General features: G+C 39.8%; 1 pseudogene; it reads right to left on the reverse strand.

Annotated features, from left to right (window-relative positions):
- Nucleotides 1-119, reverse strand: LOC111745427 (annotated as a pseudogene).
- Nucleotides 120-15,126: the final 15,007 nt, after the last annotated feature.

Here is a 15,126-nt window from a genome sequence, read left to right on the forward strand (position 1 = left end):
CGCCTACAGCACCCGGTCTTCCTAGGTGGTCTCCCATCCAAGTACTAATCAGGCCCGACCCTGCTTAGCTTCCGAGATCAGATGAGATCGGGCTTGTTCAGGGTGGCACAGCCATGTGCTTCTCCAAGTGGGTTTTAAAACTACCTAATTAATATACGAGTTATGAATTCACATGAAATAGAAAGCTCTGGGAAAACAAGGCCTGGGGAATCTTCACCAATGTCCTCTCTTCCCAAACGTTTCTCCCACCTCCGAAGGCTGGAGAAATTAAGGCACCAAGAGATGAAATTTCCTCTCGGGAGAGGATTGCCTTGAATGGGATTTAAAAACACAACTCCCACTCAAATGTTCTGCCCAGTACAGGATGCTGCCAGCCATCGTATCTAAGCCAGTTTAATGCCCACTCAGTGCACCATTTCCAGGATTTTCCATCTTAATTGCCATCGAATTCAACAGCATGGGATGTTTCTCAGCCCGTCACCATGTTTTGCACAGTACATGAATATCTAGGGGTTCTGTGAATGGCAAATATGTGTGTGCAACAGATTTTGCTAAAATCAAATGATTCACATTAGGACACATTGCCCTCCTCCGTCCATTTGAAATTGTTTTATTTAATTTTATGCCACACTATTGGATCCCTAATATTTCTGTCAGTAATCAATGGAAATGATCATGGCATAAAATCTGCATGTCTAACATCTATTTTATCAGGAAAAATTAGCTGATTTGGAATACACGATTAGTTCATAAAATGTAATTTTGAACACATATTAAGAATGAGAGTTTTTATCCGCCAGTTTCACTAGATAGGCGTCTATCGGCATATAGAGAACTCTGAGGGTTGCTGTAAAAGCACTCAGAACCAACTGAGGGCTGAGCCTTAGACAAGCACTATTGAACTATTGACCTGAAAATGCTATGTCATCCTCTCCCAACTGCATTCTGTGCTGTGAGCTGAGAACAGGCGTTTGTTTCTGTTCCGTCTTTTTGTTTCTTTTTTGAGATTTTAACAGATTTGCTAGGTTTAGGTTTTGTTACCTTTCTAAGGATTCAGAGATGTGTAATTGAAAGATCAAAAAGATCTGACAAGTCAGAAAGCCAGTGTGAGAGGAGATGTGTGATTCTCGAGAGCCCCCGGCCGTGCTGGCTTCTCTTTGATTTGCAGACCCAGGTCAGAGGCATGTTTTCTTTGTGTTCTTTTTCCTGTGAACTAAGCATGTCGAAGTTGACCCGGCAGCACATAATAGTTCTTTAGATGTAAAGTGGAATCCAGTGACACAGAGGCATCGGATACTTTTAAGTATGAAATTTGGTTCTTTTAGAACTGTTATTAATATTGGATAAATGCCAGATAACAGATTCTGTTCCCCAATACAGAGTAAAGGATTTTCTTGCTAACTTTCTTGAAAATTAACAGAGAGGATCAATAGAATAGAAAATTGTCAAAACATGTTGGTCCCCTGAACCACAAGAACGAGGTAAAATCTACAAAGCAGATGGTGAACAGAACCCAACTTTGTGACGATTAGTCATAGCAGTGAGTTTAGGATTTTGAACTATGGACAATTGTGATCAATGGACAAAAGAAGAGGAAGGATAGAGGAGGACAGAAGGGGAAGAAATCTCGTTCTCCATGTTGCTCTACTAAAGACGACTGTAAACCCGGAAAGAGAAACCGGAAGTCACTTCTCATTGGATGTCATAGTTTCCATGGTAACAAATTGGTTAGAAAGGAAATTGTTCTTTCAGCCTCCTGTAGGATAAGGGCAATTGACCTCTCCTCCTCTGCAACTATTCTAAGGTAGTCCAAGAAAATTTATTGCAATGGGCAAAAAATTCTTGGCCTACATTCACAGATGATCGGGGCCATGTGTCATTCCAGGGGGACAGCATTCATACAGTAGGCTTACTCTTTTAGCAGGTATGACTCTCAAGCTACAAACATAACCACGCAAGAAATATCCACTAATTCTCTATAACTCAACTAAATTTCTGACTCTGGACTTCATTTTTGCTTGGAGGAAAATTTGACCACTGCCTCTCTTAGAAACCTTCTCTACCCTCCAAATGTGTCATGGCTCTGGAATTTTGCTCATCATCACGCGGACTCCAGAGGGGTGCCATGTTTGAACCAGATCAAGAGGCTGCCTGCCGAAATGACAGCAGAAGGAGAACGTGGCTATCATCCCAGGGGGCGGAGCTGTGGGGATGGAAAGAGGCCATTTAGAAGGTGTCCCGCTAGAGAACGGTGCAGACTAGAGCTCCCCGAGGGGTATTTAAATCATCAGCAAATACAGCCTGCAACGGAGAAGGTCTCCGTTCGGCGGAACTACAAACAGCAGAGGTAAGAAAACAGGCCTCGGCTCTTTCCTCTCGGCCTCCCTCCTCCACACTGCGGTGGGGACAGGAGATCAGCTGTGGTGTTGAAAGCTGGAGTGTTGACGAAGGCAGCAGTGGCCACAGCCTGCACTTCCTACTCTTGGTACCCAAACGAAGACAGGAGTCAGACCTCCGCTGGAGGAAGAGATCTAGTTGAAACAGAAAATTAAAATGAGATTTATGCTTACCTAAAGATGAGACTGCAGCTATGCTTGAAAAGGATCGGAAATGCTCTGTGATCTCTCTGAGATGTCGCCAAGTATTAGGGAGAATACACCCACCAAAACACAGAGAAAGACAGGAGTTTCCTGACTGCGCCCTACTGAATTCACACTCGTCGTCTCTTTCCACGTGTTGTGCCTTCCAGTCTGGCAGCCTCTGATGCTTCCCGTCCTCCTTCCTCACCAATCACAGCCAGTGCTTGAAGCCTTTCTGTATCAGGCTCTTCTGCCTCTGGATAGCTCCCAAAGGCTGCACCTGACTCCAGCCCCGGACCTCCCTCCCTGGGGCAAGCCCTTCCCTTCCTCCCATTTTTTTCAAACTCTGCTTGATCCTGCAAATATTTTCTCCCTTATGCATCCTCTATAAACTGTATCATTTTTTCGAAAGAAAAGAGAGAGGTGACTTTACTTTTTAGACCTGAGGTAGCAGATCGCAGGGCTGGCTCTTGGCTTGAATATGGAAAGAGGTGAGGGGAAAAATTAGGTAAGAAAAAAATATAAAATATACCCCCAATTATTCAGATCCACTTTGATTTCTGGTGGAATTTAGTAATCCTGGTTCCAATTGAACTTTGCTATTGGATGCACAAGACACATGAACTTAAGGTAATCACAGCATATTCTGTACCTCGATGTGCTTGCTTCTTCCCCTCGTGCTTTGTGTGGGTTGTATAAGAGACACTGTGAAGCACGGGATCTGAGAGCACCTGGGTCCAAATCCTGGCTAAGCGATTATATCGCTAGGTGACCATGCACAAGTCACTGAACCTCTCTGTGCCTCAGTTTCCCCACGTGACATGAGAACGCTGATAATAATAGCATCTACCTCCTAAGGAGGTTATAGAGTTGATGTTAATAAAATGCTTCTGAGAGTGTATGAGGCAAAGCGAACACAAAAAAAGTGCTTGCTAATGATAATTTGCTTGTTCTCGTACATTCTAGAACCTCTGTGGGGCAACAGCTGGACAAGTCTTACTCGAGCTGCCCAGACTAGGTCATGCTCTCAGGACTTCGCTGCATCACCTCTTCAGAGCACTTACCATCTTCGCAATTCGATAAGTAACCTCATAGTTATTGAACACCTGCCCTCCCCGCTCAGCTATGAGCTCCATGAGTTCAGGGATCTCGTCCACCTTCCTGCACTGGATCCTAGCACCCTGCATGGAGTGGCTGCTCCACAGGTATTTTTTGTCGAACGAATAAACGAACCCGTCAAAGTGCTAGGTACGGTGGGAGGCGTGGGCCAGGAGGTGTGGCCGCAGGGGCCAGATTCCCCATCCAGCTGCTCTGTGGGAAGGGCCGAGGATCTGGGAGGGGTGAGAAGCTCGAAACTAAGCCCAAAACCTGCCACCGTCTAGGGCTTTGTGATTCAGAGTCGGCCTGGTGTTGTATCTGAGCTGCTGCCAATTTAGGGTGCATTCTGGCAGGTTTTGTTCAAGCATTTGTCAAAGTAAAACTCACTTGGCTGTTTCTTTTTCTTTTCATGAGGCATGATAAAATGGCATCAACCATTAGCTGCTTTCAGAGCTATAAACAATAAAAACACCTGAACTAAGATTTTGGCTGTAAGAGAAATTCAACGTTTTAAATTACTCTCTCTTGTTTTTTGAAAGGCCTTGTGGCTCGAGTTGGTTTCCAGTTTAACTCAGATGAAGGGCTGGTCAGCTGAGGGTCGCTTGTGGGAGAGGGACTTATTGTAATGATTACAGAGAACACAGATGCCTGAAGACTTCATGTTTTGAAATCATTACGATGGGATTATTTTACATAATAATACATACGACCACGAAAGAAGCGTGGCCTAGTCATGAACTCATGTCCACAGCAACCTGTAGGAGCCAGTGGATGAACAAATGGTGGACACTTTTAGGGGTGTTTCTCTTGTCTCCCAACCTCACCAACCCGAGGCTCAGCATGTCTGATTCGAACATTCTCGTGGACTCCCTCCCTAGTCAGACCTGCGTTGTTCCAGCACATAACAGCTATGCTTTGAAATATCTAACTCTTTTCCTTTTCCTTCCAACCAAATCCTGTCTATCGGCCCCCAAAGAGCTCGTTGTTCATTCCTCTGAAAATGTGTCAAACGCAGACTTACCCTTTCGGCGTCGCTAAACCGATTCATCTTTTTCATGTCTAACTGGCACAACTGAGTATGGGATAAAGGATCGGGAAGAACGCAGATTGCACATGGTATTATGTTACAGAGAGACGTAGTCTGCAGATGTACAACTATTGAATAAATGATCCAGAACCCTGGAATACTTAATTAAATCAAGGTACATATTTGCGTCGTGCCCTAGCAAATATCTAGCATTTCTTAGGTGTTCAGTAAATATTAACACTCCACTTGCAATGTGAGATGTTGAGTTTAGTGTTAAATAAACCGACAAACCAAACAGACGACTTCCCAAGTACGGTCTGAGTTCAGCCTTATCGTTCACAATTTCTCCATTTACCGCTGTGTAAGCATACCAAGAGACTAGCTATTGAAAATGATGACCTCGAGATAAAAATCCATAATTATTAAGAAAGAAAAATTAAAATGTGTCTCACATAATGAAATTGTCTTATTATTCTGAAAAATAAATATTCATATTAACACGATTTAGGAACTACGATTTTTCAGTATAAGATTTAAAATACACCTCTAAGATTCAACGTGTTACGTAAAACTTCCATGTAATCTTTGAGTTGAAAATATAATATAAACTCATGATTTTTTTTGTCCCAAAATGGTGATATCTCTTACCGACACCCTCTGAAAAGCCCTGGGAATGAGACAACCCGGTATTGATGAACATCGTTCGTGCTCGACTTGTTATCTCTAAAGCCCTTTTCCTCTGAGTGAAATGAGAGCTCCACGGAAGGGCAGCAGGGCTCCGATCTGAGGCAGGGAATGTGCAGGAGGAAGAACCACAAGCCAAACTCTGTGTCTCCCACACCGTGCCCGCCTGTTTACGCCGTCCGGGCCAACCGCTGCAGGAAGTTCCTTGCTCTGTCCCTGCCATGCTGTCGTCCAAATAGTCCACTGTGACCTACCTCGACTGACCCAAACTGTACAATTTGGAAACCTCATTTACTGAAATGGGCTGAGATGGGAACTATGGGTAACAAGATTTTTCTCTAGAAAATGGCCTCTCGTTTGTCTGTGGAACACACTTCTGGTTTTTTTTACCAGAGGCTGCATCTTATTTTGCAAACTGTTATCTGAATGTTTCTCCTTTTTCGCTCCGGCACCTTCTGGATTTGTTTACATAGGTTCATTATTCTGAAAATGAAAGTGAGAAAAATCTAGCATCTATCTTGCTTCTCTTGTGTGAACCATATTTCTGGTTAACCAGAGTTGGTGATGCGAAATTTTTCTTTATGTGAGGATCTTACAAATGAATGCATTTTCATCTCTAAAATGGAAGCATTTGTGATCTATTGTATAGCATCTCACAATAAAGGCTTGGTAAGTGTTAACTTTTATAATTACTTTTTCGAAGAGTGTAATTTCTCTTTTCGAAGATGTTATTGAGAGAATAGACATGCTATCGAGAATATTAATGAAATTTATTTTCCTACTTAGAACAATGTTTAATTAAAACATTCACTATTTTAAAGCAAATTTTGATGTCAAATATTGCATCCCATATGCCATTTCATGAGGTTCAGGATGAACTAGTAAGAAAAATGTATTAAATCATAATAAATGGTGATTCCATGATTCCGTGGTCAGGCAAAACATTTAACCCTTTGTATGCCAACAAAATCTCTCAGGTTCAGGGAACTGTATTCAATATGAGTGAGCGAGGTGATATGATTACCACAAAAGACCCTGTAAACCTAGGTTCTATTAATACAAAACCGAGACAAAAATATGGGGTGAAACAGGCCGCTTTACAGGCAGCTGATTAGACTATACCTTAGGTATCATTTTGTGTTCCGTATCTTTCACAGGACAATATCAAGGCGCAGTATATCTAGAAGGCTGTGACTAGGATGGAAGGGACTCGACCTTATGTCGCATGAGTTGTTATAGAAGAACTGGAAATATTTAGCCCAGAGAAAACAGTACTTGGGCTGGACATGGGCTAAATATTCTCAGCCCTTTATAATACACCTCATAGTCACTTTTTTAAAAATATGATTAGAATATATTATTCATAATGTTTTTTAATCTCCTTTTTCTCTTAACTCATTCAATGAGTTCATACTCTCGGTAATATGCAGAGTAATAAGCTTCCCCCCCCCCAATATTTAATAAAGTATATTTGGTCTTTCATTTTTTATTCACTCCACTCTAGTGTCCACTATATTTAATAGTGCTTCATTTTTAATTCGGATTCAAAGAATGCTTATGATTTCAAGGACTCTGGTAATCTTTGAACTTATTTGCCTAAATGGTGATATATTAGCAATTACAGTAATTAATATCACAGGATACACATTTTCCTTTGATATATGGAATATTAGACCACGTTACTGTGATTCTTTGTTTACTGGCTACTCGGTGCTTTTCTATATTGCTATATAGAGTATTTCTCAAATATCCCTGGTTAAAACAGCCATAATTGTACTAAACTGTATCTGAAATTAAAGCATCTGGGAAACATCTCAATGAAAGCTCAAAATTCCCTTTGTACAAGAAAATTAGTTCTCTCTAAGGCCTAATAAGCATAGTTAAAGATATCACAGATGCCATACTCTGAAAAGTACTCAAAACCCCTGTGCCATCAGCTAATGGAATACTGTAATTCTAGGGGAAAAAAGGAAGGAATATTTGAAAGTGATTAAAAAACAGGCTATTTTCAATGGTGTAAATAGTAATATAATAGACATAGACATGGGACGCTGATTTCCTGAAGATAACTTTGCTACCGATGTAATTAGGAAAGATATAAAGTGTGTCGCTGGGAAAAATTATATTAGAATTATATATAAACTCCATAATTATGCATAACCCATATATAAACAATAAAAACAAAGTAAAATTGCCCCAGACTTTTCTAAGTATGCATTAAACTTATGATTAAAGTATAATATTCTAGTAGGAAAAATGTTATAATTTCCATTTTTAGTAAAACTTTTCTTGAGTTCTAGTCAAAATGGTAGAGTAAATAAACACTGTGCTCACCTCCTCCCATGGCATTAAAATTACAACCAAACTACAGAACAGCCATCACCGAGAATCACCTGAAATCTAGCTAAACAGAAGTCCTATTACAATAAACAGAAGAAGCTCGTTGAGACTGGTAGGAGGAGCTGAGGTGCAGAACATGCTGGTCCCCATACTCACGTGTGGCAGTTAAGAGGAATATCTCAGCAGCGGAGGTCTCCCCTGAGGAGCAAGGGATCCTAGCCCCACACCAGGATCCCCAGCCCAGGGTTCCAGCACTGGAAAAAGAAGTCCCCACAACTTCTGGCTGTGAAAACCAGTGGAGAGTGTGGCTGAGAGACACGAAGGGCTGCCAAAGTTCCAGGCGCTCCTCTTAAAGGGCCCGCACATGGACTTACTTGCTAGCAACGCACTTGCTCTGAACTCCAGCATTAGGGTAGCAGCTCGAAAGGCACCAGGGACATATGAGGAGGAACTAACTTCAGGGCGAGCTCTGGAGGAGCACCTTTCTCCCAGACGGAAGAGCTGGTGGAGGCCGCTGTTCCTTTGTTGAGCCCTCCCCGCAGCAGCGTGCAGATGCAGGCAGCCACCATTTCTGAGTCTCTATCAGCCTGACTAATACCCTTCACCCTGCACTGGTGATTCCCTGAAACCCCACCGACCCAAACTGCAGGCCCACCTAAGCCACTTTCAGTGGCTTTTCCATACAAATGGCCTGTCATGGCCCAAGCTGAAGACTTTCCTAAAATTTCTCAAAGGTTCACAAACCCCAAACAAGCAGCATCTGGCCTCAGCACGCCACATACATCTTGCTGAGTAGCCCCAAGCCCAGCACTAGCAGCAGCTGGGCTTGGTTCGCAGCTTAGCTTTTCCTAGGCACCTCTAAGCCCAGCACAAATGGGAACCATCTGTAGTTCACTTTGTAGTTCATACTAAGTAGCCCCAGACAAGGTACAGGCAGCAACTGACTTTGGTCTGCACCTGGTGGCCAGACCAAGAGGACCACCCAACCGCCTCCACAAAAGACATACCCAGTGGCAGACTGGGCAGGAACCAGAGCCCCGCCAAAGTGAATCCTGCTCTGCAGGGTCAGCCCCTGCACAATAGCTCCTCCACTGTAGTCACGGGCAGTCCTCACAACCAATCAGCCTGAGGGGCAATCCTACCCACTGATGTGCCCACAGAAATTAAGGCTCAACTACAACAGGTCACACACAACACACACAAAGGACACATCTGCAGCACCCGGCTCAGGTGACCAGGGCCTGAGCCACCAGGCCCAACATGACCTACTACATAAGGCCTCTCTATCAAGACCAGGAGACATAGAACTCTACCTAATACATAGAAACAAACACAGGAAGGTGGCCAAAATGAGGAGACAATGAAATGTGTCCCAAATGAAAAAAACAGAACAAAACTCAAAAAACAAAACAAAACAAAACAAAACAAAATGGAGACGAGCAATCTATCAGATATAGAGTTCAAAACTCTGTTATAAAGATGCTCAAGTCTCAGTGAGAACTTCAGTGAGATAGATAGAAAACATAAAAATGGAGATCAAAAACATAAAAAAGAACCAGTCAGAAATAAAGACTATAATAACTGAAATAAAGAATACATTAGAGGGAATCAACAGACTACATAAAGCAGAGGATCGAATCGGTGATTTGGAAGATAAAGTAGCAGAACACATCCAATCAGAACAGCAACCAGAAAAAGAATCTAAAAAAAATGAGGATAGTTTAAGGGGCCTCGAGCATACCAACACTGGCATCATAGGGGTACCAGGAGGAGAAGAGAGAGAGAGAGCAAGGCATTGAAAACCTATTTGAAGAAATAATGACAGAAAACTTCCCTAACCTGGAGAGGGAAATAGACATGCAAGCCCAGGAAGTACAGAGAGTCCCAAGTAAGATGAACCCAAAGAAGCCCACATCAAGACACATCATAATTAAAACAACAAAAGTTAAAGACAAAGAAAGAATCTTAAAAGCAGCAAGAGAAAAGCAATAGTTACCTACAACGTAGCTCCCATAAGACTTTCAGTTGATTTCTCAACAGAAACTTTGCAGGCGAGAAGAGAATGACATGAAATATTCGAAGTGATGAAAACCAAGGACCTACGACCAAGATTATTCTACCCAGCAAGGCTATCGTTTAGAATGGCAGGACAGATAAAGAGCTTCCCAGACAAGAAAAAGTTAAAGGAGTTCATCATCACCAAACCAGTATTACAAGAAACATTAAAGGGACTTCTTTAAGAAGGAGAAATAAAAGATAAAAAATGTGAATAATAAAATGGCAATAACTACTTATCTATCAACAATTACTATAAATGTAAATGAATTAAATGCTTCAATCATAAGACAAGAATGGATAAGAAAACAAGACCTTTACATATGCCGCCTACAACTTCAGATCGAAAAATACACAGGCTGAAAGTCAAGGAATGAAAAAAGGTATTTCATAAAAATGGAAACGGAAAAAAAAAAGCTGGGGTAGCAATACTTTTACCAGACAAAATAGACTTTAATACAAAGGCTATGACAAGAGACAAAGAAGAACCCAGTAATCCTACTTCTGGGTATTTTTCTGAAGATACCCAAAACACTGTCTTGAAGGGACATGTGAATCCTTATGTTCGTTGCAGCATTATTTACAATAGCCAAGATATGGAGGCAACCTGGGTGTCCATTGATGGATGAATGGATAAAGAAGCGGTACATATATACAATGGACTATTCCTCAGCCATAAAAAGAATGAAATCTTGCCATCTGCAACAACATGGATGAACCTAGAGGGTATTAGGCTAAGTGAAGTGAGTCAGACAAAGACAAATACCATATAATTACACTTACATTCGAAATTTTTAAAAAATAAAGAAACCAACAAAACAGAAACAAACTCATAGATACAGAGAATATTTTGATGGTAGCCAGATGGGAGGGGGGTTAAGGGGAATCGGTGCAAACAGTGAAGGGAGCGAGAAGTCAAATTGGTGGTTACAAAATAGTCACGGGGATGTAAAGTCCAACAGGGAATATGGTCAATAACGTTGGAATAACTATGCATGTTGTCAGATGGGTACTACTTATCGGGGTGATCACTTTGTAAGTTGTATAAATGTTTAATCACTATGTTGTACACCTGAAACTAATATATCATTGTATGTCAACTGTAACTGAAAAAAATTTTCACTTATTTAAAATAAGATTTTCCTTTCTATTCCCATACAATCCAACTGGTTTAGTTATATTTTCATGAAATTTATCAGTTTTCTAATGAACGATTTTACGTAATTTTTCAACATATAAAACTCTTTAAAAGCATAGTTAAAAGTATTTATAATTGAAGAATACAAAAGCATATTTCTCGTGGCTTTTTAAGCACGTTTACTTTTATTAGAGCTACTTAAAATTACCATCTCATTTTCTAGAAAAGCACTTTTAAAAAAAGTTTTGATCTTTATAAATAGTCACATATTTTGTTTTAAAATCATAAAAGTGGATTTTGGAAGTAGTCAGAGAACAACTAATTTTCATGTTCTTTTATAAATGATAAATGAATTGTCTGTTATTTGGTATTATTCTATGTCAATCAAATAATCCCATGCCAGACTTTCCATAACAAAGCCCAATATTTAAAAGCTTAAACTCGCCTTAACCTATTTTAAACAAGGAGCTCTAGGTAAGTTCTCCAAGTTGTAAACGAATATTTATTTTGATTTAGAAATCATCATATAGATTCTAAGCTGTGGCATTGCAGAGAAATTGAGGCATTTTAAATGTTCAGCTCTCTGGTAGCCATAGACGCTGAACTTGGTTCTGAAGACTGAGCTGGAGTTGACTCCTGAATGTATGAGAAAGAACGTTAGGGCCCAGGGACTGATACGTGAAAATACATGCTTACAGAAGAGGTAGAATTTGGTTGTGACTGGAGAATAGGTTTATTGTTAAAAAATACAGGAAAAGACGACGGTAGACCAGCAGGCTGTACAAACTTTTAAGAGTTTATTCTTTAGTCATGAAATAAGTTTTGTGTCCGTGGAAAGTTCTTTTTTCTTTCTTTTAAAAAAGGTCATTACGGGCTCAGTTTTTACTCAAAGAAGATAACCGAGCAATAGTATTAACAATAAGATTAGAACTAGGAGACACTAAACATAGGAGCATTGGGAGATATTGGTAAGAATAATGGCTGATTATCTTATTCGCTAATTCCTTCAATATACTTCAGAGCAGCTCTTACGCATGCCGATGTCTGCTGGCTGGTGGCGAAGCAAAGGGGCATAAAATAGAAACTTTCAGAGTCTGATAAGTAGAAACTATCCTAATAATTTAGTAATTGCTTCACGGCCCACCTCAAATGTCACCTCTTCTTTGAAGCTCCGTTTGGAATTCACTGCTCTTCGTTTTGTGTTTCCATGGGATTTGGTTTATTCTTCCATTACAGGATGTTTTGTGTTGTGTTGAACCTATTATGTACGTGTCTCTTTTGCCAATGAAATTGATCTCCTGGATGGATGGGAAGAATCATGTCATATTTATTTATGCAGCTACCTAACACAGAAAAGGTAGAAAATGAAAATTGCTTGTTTGCTATCGGCTCACTGTTTTTGGCTCTAACCCATACCAGTCAGCTTCTATTTCAGACTGTCACGAAATGCAAGTCAATACTCGAGTTACGCTCCTATCGCTAGGCCCCACTTCCGTAAGCATGTGACATTTTGCAGCAGTTTTAAATTATTCATGTATCAGCTTGAAGTTTTGAGGACTGCAACTTAAACGAAAACTTCACAAGTATTTTGAGATCAAGAGCAAAAATGGTTATATTTACTTTAGCCTACGATAAAATCATTTTCACAACACTAATTGTTTTTGATAATTGCTTCTCATCTCATATTTTAATGCTGTAATAGTAAAGACATCACAAAGATATTATAAAATACTATTAGCAATAAATACTCTTAAAGTGACTGCAAATTTTCTGAAACCATGACAGCAGATGCTACAGCTTTGATATTTCACAATTTTCTATCTTGCGGATCCACACTTCTTAGTCATTTTCTGAGTTAATCACTCTTGATCTGCGCCTGACTGTTATTCTAGTGTTCTTGAGCTGCAGGTGGGATAATGCACGATTAGAAGGTGGAATTGCTAATTCTTTCAAAAATGGAAAGATGGGAAAGAATGGCTTGAGAACACCGGGGTGTCTTCATGTGGCGACAGGCTCCGAGTGTGTGCACCATGGTTCAGTGCTGTCTCTGTCTTTGCCATCTCGTTGAAATGAGAGCAAGCAAAATGTTTTCCCCAAAGATCGCCCTTGCTATCTGGCTGGACGAGTCTTCTAATAAGTCTAGCTAAAATCATGTGACCTCAACACAGTAGAAAAGATATCCTAAACTTTTAAATCGGGGTTTCATAATCAAGATTTATTTAATAAATTTATTATATGTAGCAACGTGATAGCTCCCAAGAACACTAATATCAAAAAAAGATTGATACAAAATAGTCATTATTATATGTGAAGGCTAATAGAGTACTTTTATTATTGTACGAAAACACAGAATAAAATTTGTGCCTTTTGGCTTGCTTTTCTAATTTTAAGCAAATAAATAATAACCAGATTATACGAATGCGACAGTGATTAGATGTCAAAGGTGCTACATTTCTTTCTTTTTTTCTGCTGTTGCTGCTACAGGGGATGGAATTGATCTAGAATGAGGCAGAGGAGTAGAGTAAAGGTCATCTATTGAAAATAAAAATTTCCACGTGCGATTATTTTTGAAGGCGACTTAGGGATTCCCAGAAGCAGACTCTGAGTGAGTGATTTACTACTGAAGTAAGGAGAAACAGGTAAGGGACGCCAGACTGGCAAGGAGAAAGGAGCCCAGCAAGGCTGCCTTATCCTTTTTAGGGTAGCAAACCTCCTACAGACGGTCTTGGGTGACAGCTATTGGAAACAATAGTATGAATCAGCTGGGAGAGGCGAGCTCCAAAAATACTTTAAAAAAATGGTTATACATGAAGAGATTGTTTTCAGCGTTTGGCATCTAACTTTAGGCCAGTAAATTAAATTTTGGAGTTACAACAAAAATCAGAACTGGCGCCTAAAGATGATATATAACAGTGACTGTGCAGGGCCTGAAAAAAAGTAAGCTCTGAACGAGGAGAGGAACCAAAGAAAAACGAGAGGATTGCATTAATTATCAGCAAACTGTGCATGGGTAGATCACACTGACAGATTAATTGAGACTGAAAGGCTTAAAAGATGAATAATCCAAATTAGCGAAAGATTAGAGAAGAACTTTCCGAGAATGGAGTGTTTTATACAAATCTGTATGAGCCACAAATTAAAATAATATCGAGGTTATCTAACCACCCTGCAAATTGCGGGCTTGCTGTTTTTCCTCTGTGTCATATACACAAAGCAGCACAGTCCTGACAGCACCTTGAGGAAGCTTCTCCAATGCGAGCATGGGGATGACGTGTGTCCGTTCCATGTAAAATAATGTCACGGGGAGTAATAAATAATAGATGAGGTGGATGATATGTCTTGACAAACATTTTGGACAAAAAGTATTTGAAAATGTATCTTAGACTGGCTGTGTATTATCATTGCTTCTAAATTACCTTGTGCTCTGTGACCGAATGATACTGGCAAATATCTGTAATTTGAAGTGTTTTACTCCAATTTGACATGATTGTTGCTTTTTGGGTAAGAAGACTTTTAAAACTATTTACCACATGAACTCTGGTTTTGCTTTTGGAATACGCCATCTCATTAATTAAGAGACTCAGGTTTCATTAGGTGTCTGTCTTCACTGGGTTATGTAAACAGCTCTGTCATTACCAAATCATATGCTATTTTTCATTTTTCTCAAGATCTAGATCTCACAGCTATTGTTTAAATGGAACAGCGCAGAAGAGAAAATGCCATTTGGAGCATCTTAGGTGTATATTGAATAAATCTAGTGTGCTATTAGTTTCCATTTCAATTTATTTTTCCTGGTTTTGGTCATAGTTCAGTAACATTTAGGAGAAATTGTTATAGGGTAGCTAATGTGATATTGAAGACCTATTTCTTACACTGCTAAATTTATCAGAGAAGTTTAAATAAACAAAACCTTTCCCTAAGAAATACATTATAAATTCAAATAAATAAATATAGCATAGGTTATTTTTGACAGGCACATAACTTATAGCTTCTGATCATTAGTTTTAGTAATCATTAGCTTAATTAATGAAAAACAAAATATAATATTGATAATATGAACAACTAATAAATCAAATAGTTTTTAGTTTTCAGTTGCAAAACTACAAGTTCTTCTAAAACTTCTGAATCCACTTACCAAAAAATGGTCCCAAATCTTGATAGTACTAATATAGGCCTTAATGATTTTTATGGATGAACAATGAATT

Source organism: Pteropus vampyrus, unplaced genomic scaffold (genome assembly GCF_000151845.1).
Source record: "Pteropus vampyrus isolate Shadow unplaced genomic scaffold, Pvam_2.0 Scaffold154, whole genome shotgun sequence".
In the NCBI taxonomy this organism is placed as follows: Eukaryota; Metazoa; Chordata; class Mammalia; order Chiroptera; family Pteropodidae; genus Pteropus; species Pteropus vampyrus.